Below are 7241 nucleotides of genomic sequence, written 5' to 3'. Positions count from 1 at the left end.
CACTGAAAGAATTCTTTTGTTTATTTGTTTTGTTTGGGGACCACACCTGATGATGTTCAGATGTTACTCCTGGCTCTGCACTTGGGAGTTACTCCTGACGGTTCTCCTGGTCTCCCAGGGTAACATTAACTTGTGGAGGTTCCCCTGGGTGACATATGGTATGCTGAGGATAGAATCCGGTGCATGGCAAGCACTCTACCCATTATACTATTGCTCTAGTCCCTCAGTGAGAGAATTTTCACCTCAAATGTGAAGATGGTACATTGGAAGAGGGGAAGAAATGGTGATATCCAGTCTGATTTAAAGAGAGGTCATTTTTCTTTTCCTTTTTCTAAAAATTAATGATCATATACTTGAAAACAGCAGAACTCTACAAAACCTTGGCATAAGACGGTGGAATTTGAAGCTGAATTTTAGCTTGCCTGCCCTCCCCTCAATCCTGGGATTACAAAGGTACTAATTTTATTTGTTCCTGCAGAATTTACAAGTCCATGCATGCATTATTATTAGCAATATTGGCAATACAATAGGGTTTCATTTGCATGCTGTGGGAGGAATTATGTTCACCACTATGCCAACAAGCTGTTTGCATATTTTGAAAGAAAAACAAACAACTAAAAAGATGTCCTACCATACAAAAATCCACAGATATGTGTGCTCTGAAGCACATTCCCTCGAACACCTTAGAGTTTGAAAAGCAAATAATGTCCTTAGGAACCAGTGTAATATCTAACTAGATTGTTTTACATAGAGGATGGTACATTTATAAGGACACCAACAAGATCCAATCTTATGAGAAATAATATTACATGGTAGCCTAAATAGTACGGTGTGAGGAGTGCAGTGATTTTTCCCCTTGAAGAACAAAAATCACATAAAAGAACCCCATAGGAACAAAGCTTCAGGGTCAGAAACAATTTCATTAAAACTTCATTCATTTGGCTTATACCATATAGCATTAATTTTGTAGAGCCAGGAATTGGGAACAGATCTTCATAACGTGCCAGGCAAGCATGTGACCACTGAGTTATATGCCAGCCCCATATATCTTTCTCTTAAAATATGAATAGTTATTGGGTTGGAGGTGGTTCAGTGGTAGAGCAATTACCTTACATGTGTGAGGTCCTCTGTTTGCTCCCCAGCACTGCAATAAACAAACCAAAAAAGACAACTCTTTTTGTTTGTTTTTCAATTGAATCACCATGAGATATGCAGTCACATGATTGGGTTTCAGTAATACAGTGTTCCAATACCCATCCCTTTACCAGTGTACATTTCCCACCCAAAAAATGTATTTCTTAAAGGGGGTCTATATCACTATTAGTCACTTGCATTATGGAAATAACTAGGTGTCCCCTCACCACAAAAGAGAAAGAAAGAAATTGACAAATTGAAAGTTTTAAACTATTCTAGAAGATTCCCTAAGTGAAAATGCATTGCCAAACATGTGCCCAGGCCAGATCGGCAAGGGTTGCTGTTTATGAAGGCTTTACCATGCAGCCTGCTGGTCCAAGCTCTGAGTGATGTAAATTCATGGTTCAAAAGCTCCTACCCTCAGACATCAGTGAAATCCCAAGAGAAAATTAAGGAGAAACTTCCAAGAAGAAAACACCGAAGAGGTATTGTATTAAAGATTTGCTTTTTCTCTGTACCTGCATGAGCCTGGTGGCTAGATCTGAATAGGTGACATGTAGCAATGTTCTTTTGTTCAGGAAAAGATTTGTCTGCCACCCTCCACCTCCCTGTACCTTTCTCCTAGCTCCAGTCTCCCATGAGGCAATCAAGAACCTAAGGGTCTGGATTCCCTCCTTGCCTGCCATCTTCTCTTCTCTATACTGAAAAGGAGAAAATAGGCTGAGCTCACATCCCAGATTTTCTGCTTTAAGTATGTTTAAGAATTTCTAGGTGGTGAGAATGGGGAATTATGACTATTCTGGAACCTAGATATCATTCCACATTTCCAGTTTGGCTCCAATTGTTATTCCAGAATAAACTCTTAGAGAAAAACATTTCCATCCACCTAGCCTAGAAAACTAAAATAGAAAACTTTGACTTAGACAGAAGATAGATTTGTCAAAAGAAAAAAAAAACATATTAAAGTCAAGCAAAAAAACATGGAAATCAGACTTGTGTAATAGTAGAGAGCACGGCAGTTACTGGTCAGGTAGCTTTGTAAATTATGCATTCTGTTCTATTTGAAGGCCACAAATAAAATCACGTGATATACTAATACACATAATAATATATTAGTATAAACTCTGGGCCAAATTCTCACCTAATAACATTTGTTAAAAATGGTGATATACTAAATGAGTTATTCCATTTTCTTCCATAAGTATTTCTGATGGTAGAAATCTTGGAAAGTCAATTTTTAATTGAAAATCTAAAGGAAAAGAATAATAATTACCTGGCTAATTTTTAAATTCTTGTACTTTCATGATTTATATAGTCATGGCATTTTGACTTTGAGTCTCACATTTTGAAACTATTAAACATATGTGCAGTGTGATTAATATATTCCAGATAAACCTTTATTTAAATGTTTAAAATCATTTAAATCAGCTATCCAGGCAGGATTTTGTAGCTTTTTAAGTGGGAGGGGAACCCTGATTAAATGTAAAACAATTCAAAGAAGTTCAAGTCTTGTCGGCATGATTAATAGTCTGCAGCAGATATTAAAACCCAGACAGACTAAAGGCAAAATGTCTTCTCTTCACAGACTATTCTAACCTCTAAGGAATCTACATATTTAGACAGTCTTTCAATTCAACTGCCTTTGGCAGCCTAGCCCTCATTGGATTAGAAAGTAATGGAAAAAAACCCTCCCAGGAGTAATTATATCAAATTCCCTGTGTGTTTAATCTGTCAGACACATGGATGGTTCTTTTGAGTTGTAAAACGCATACAGCAGAGAGCTGTCTCAGGCTGGTGTGTTTGTGTGTGGAAAATGAAAAAAAGAGGGCTGTTATTTTCTCTTTCCCAACTTACATTCCTGGCCTTTGACATGATGAAGTCATTGTTTGGTTGGAATGGAAGAATGTGTGTTAAGGTCACACATGGATAGGTGTCATTTTTTTTTGGTCTGGTTCTTAAGCCTATATTCTTACAGAACTTTGTTTTTGAGAACTATTCTTCTTTTTTTTTTTCATGGTAACCCATCTAGAGCATGTCCTAGCCTTTCTGGGTCTAAGTTCAGACTTTACTACTTATTAACCATGTGATGAAGGCCAAATTCCTTAACTCTTCAGTTTCAATTTCCTCATTTGTAGAACAGAACAATAATATTATCTCCCTCCTTGGATCTCTAAAAATTGAACAAAACTATTTACGTAAACAACTGATGGACATAAGGAACTCATAGCTAATATTTTATCATCATCATCGTCATCACTATTACTATTTTATGATATTTCAATTATTTTTGTCATTTCCTTATGCATTATTTTCCCCCTCCAACCCTGGAACATATTAATGGAATTTCTAATATTTCCCTTTGTAAACAAATATTTGCTGAATACCTCTATGTGTGGGTCATTCTGTTTTGAAACGTTTTCTTGGCAAGATTTAAAAATAAATATTTACAAACCATAACACCCAAAAGGAGAGAGAGAGTAAATGGGAATGTGCCTGCCACAGAGGCGGGGGCTGGGTGGGGGTGGGGAGGGAATGGGGTGGGGATGGTGGGAGGGATACTGGGAACACTGGTGGTGGAGAATGGGCACTAGTGGAGGGATGGGTACTCGGTCATTGTATAACTAAAACGTAACCTCGGAAGTTTGTAAGTCTGTAACTGTACCTCACGGTGATTCATTCAAAAATAATAATAAATAAATTCATTAATAAATATTGATATCTTTCTTTTTCTGCATGTAAGTAATTTAAAATGCTGTCAAAATTAGGGGAATGAGTGTAGGTGAGAGATACAATAGGTGACACTTCGTGAAATTAGAGATTTACCTGCCTGGATGGATGAGGACTTAATACTCGATGTCATTATGGACTTTTGGGACTATAGTCTTTGCTTGTTTTGCTAGTACACTTTTGGAATGAGTGGGGATGTTAGGAATATACAAGACCTTTTAGGCACCCATCAAATTAAGTAAATACAAATGAGAAGAGAGTGGAAAGAAGGGAAAGCACAGAGCATCAGTTCCCTGGATGTTGATGACAGACAGTAGGAGAAGAAGTAGAAGCATCCTTAGCTGTCATCTTGATACATGAAGAGGGAGTCTGCATAGCACCCAGCAAGGCTACGAAGCATGCCTCAAGATTAGGTTGAGGCCAGAGGGAATCTACTTTTAGAAGGGCAGCAATGGCCTCCAGGCCATGGAGAAGGCCACAGTGTGGTCTCAGCAAATGCTGCTCTGGAGAAGAGAAATCAGGAAGCGCGTAGAGACTCTACACCACAGAGCCCAGTGTGGGCTCAAATGTCACTACAGTGGATTTGAGCCAGTCTCTGTTCTGGAGAGCTTGAGGGCAAGGAAGGGTCACCCAAGAACTGAGTCTCCAACCAACATGTCTGAGTATGAAAGCAAGCAGGGAGATAGCATCAAGGATTCAAACGCTCAAGAAATAGACTGTCTATGGGTACTTCTTCAAATAAAGAGTCTTGGCAACCAATACAGCCAAATAAAACATGAGTCAAAACAAAGAATTCAGGAACTGAGCAAACTTGGATTCATTTAAAATAGAACTGAGACCAAACAACTGCAGGAAGTAAGGCTAAATAAGAAACCTAAAGATCACATGTAAATATTAGACCCAAGCACATTGGGGATGGAGGCGCAGAGCTAGGAAAAAATATCTTAGCTAACTTCTTCCAGCTTTTCCTAATAGTCAATAGATATCAGTTAGCTGAAAGGAAAGGTTAAAAAATAACAATGACTTTAGCTTTTAAATTTTTGCACAAAAACTTTTATAATGAGGACATCTTTTAAGAACCAATACCAGCGGGGGCTGGAGCGATAGCACAGCGGGTAGAGGGGTAGAGCGTTTGCCTTGCATGCTGCCAACCAGGGTTCGATTCCCAGAAGCCCATATGGTCCCCTGAGCACCACCAGGGATAATTCCTGAGCGCAGAGCCAGGAGTGACCCCTGTGAATCGCTGAGTATGACCCAAAAAGCAAAAAAAAAAAAAAAAAAAAACCAAAAAAACAAAACCAAACCAATACCTTCTGTAGAACCAAAAACTTAAGAAAGTATGTATCGATATAATTTATCAGACCTACCTCTCTCTAACATATATATAATACATACATACATATATATTTACATAATATATATTTATATACATAATACATACATATATATTAGAGAGAGATAGGTCTGGGAAATGCTCATCAAAAACTTAGCTGATGCTTATTTCAGGTATGGTGAGATTTTGAGTGACTTTTAAATTTTATATTAAAAAACTTTGCTATGAAAAACAGATCTTTTGCTGGGTTTTAATTTATTTTATTATTTCAACAAATATGTGCTTAGAGATTTGTACTTTAATTTTCTAGGATATATGGCTGAAAAGACTTTCTCTAAGCACTTGATCCTGAGATAGTTATCAAATCTACAGTAATTTCTCAACATTTTTCTTACGTGGCTCCCTTCTGACCTTGTTTTTCTCCTATAACACCATGTCTTACAAGTTGACCCCTAGTCTTGTACTGGTCCCTGTTTATGCATTTTTTCATTTGAAATCCCCTTGTAATAGCCTGGGGATCTTGGGGGGGGGGTCATATGACCCAGTTGAGTTAAACTGATTTAATCTGTTACCCTATGACCAGTGATATTTTCGGGAAAGTTGTCTAGACTAAAGCTGGTCATCTTCCTTCACCCCGCACATTTTTTTTTTTAACAGAAAAAGACACAATTTGTGGGAAGGGTTTGGAAAAGAGAAGTTGGAGTAGGTCAGTTTCTAAAAATTTTATTTTTAGACACATGAGATACACGTAAGTTTTCATGATTGAGTTTCAGTTGTACAATATTCAAACACCCATTACTTCACCAGTGTACATCTCTGCCACCAACATCCACAGTTTCTCTTCCCTTCTACTCCCATGAAGCGGGGCATTTGAGCAGATAAAATGTGTTTAGTAAATAATGCCCTAAATCAGTGGCTCTCAGTGGAGCGGTGGAAGCTACCTCTCCACTCCACAGTAGTTAACCATGTCTGGGAGTATTTTTGATGGTCACAATTGGGATATGAGAGAGTGACTGGCATCTAGTCTATGGGGTCCAAGGGTGTTTTTTAAACATGCTCTCACAGTTGATCTCCTTCCTCAAAACCAAGCACTGTCTGTAGCACTGTAGTCCCCTTGTTCATCAATTTGCTGGAGCGGGCACCAGTAACAACCCCATTGTGAGACTTGTTGTTACTGTTTTTGGCATATCGAATATGCCACGGGTAGCTTGCCAGGCTCTGCCGTATGGGCGGGATACTCTTGGTAGCTTGCCAGTCTCTCTAAGATGGATGTTGGAATCGAATCCAGTTCGACCACGTGTAAGGCAAATGCCCTAACCACTGTGCTCTCGTTCCAGTCCCCTCAAAACCAAACGAACAAAAATCATGTGTGGACTAAAATACCGATAATTTCAAAGTTGAGAAACTCTTGCCCTAAATCTTAGAAAAGAAATCAACATAAATGGAATAATTTCTCTCACAAGAGTGAGTTCAGAAGCAAAGGACCCTGTTTTGGAGATGAACACTCAGGACTGGAGAGACAATGGTGGGATTAAGGAGTTTACCTTACAGGCAGTTCTATCCCCAGGCACCACCAGGAGAGACTCCTGAGCATTTGCTGGGTGTAGCCCAAGCAACACGACCACTCTGTCAAAGCTCCTAAGGGCCAGAGAGAGTACAGCAGCTCGGGTGCTTGCCCTACCTTCAGCAGAACCAGGCTCAATTGCAGGCAATGCCTGTATTCCCTTAGAGCACCCCCGGGAGTTATCCCTGACCCTTGCCAGATGTGTACCTCCTCTTGCCAAAAGAAAACTATAAAAGATCTTAATTTATTCTTCCTTGCCACTAAGGATTTTAATCAAGTAAATCTGCAAAACAAAATGTGTTTGTTGTTTTTTATTGGTCTCTAATTAGTTTCAACTGCAGCAATGATTCATAACTGTCATCAAGGAATGGAAAATTGGAATATTAATCAGCAGCCTGATTTTAACCAAGGACTGAAGGTGCTTCCAGTGGTAGGTACCTAGAGTAACTCCATTGACTGAGCTAGTTTCTGCTCTCAGTCCTG

Source organism: Sorex araneus, chromosome 2, assembly GCF_027595985.1.
Source record: "Sorex araneus isolate mSorAra2 chromosome 2, mSorAra2.pri, whole genome shotgun sequence".
NCBI classification, from domain to species: Eukaryota; Metazoa; Chordata; class Mammalia; order Eulipotyphla; family Soricidae; genus Sorex; species Sorex araneus.
This window is presented reverse-complemented; position numbering follows the sequence as displayed.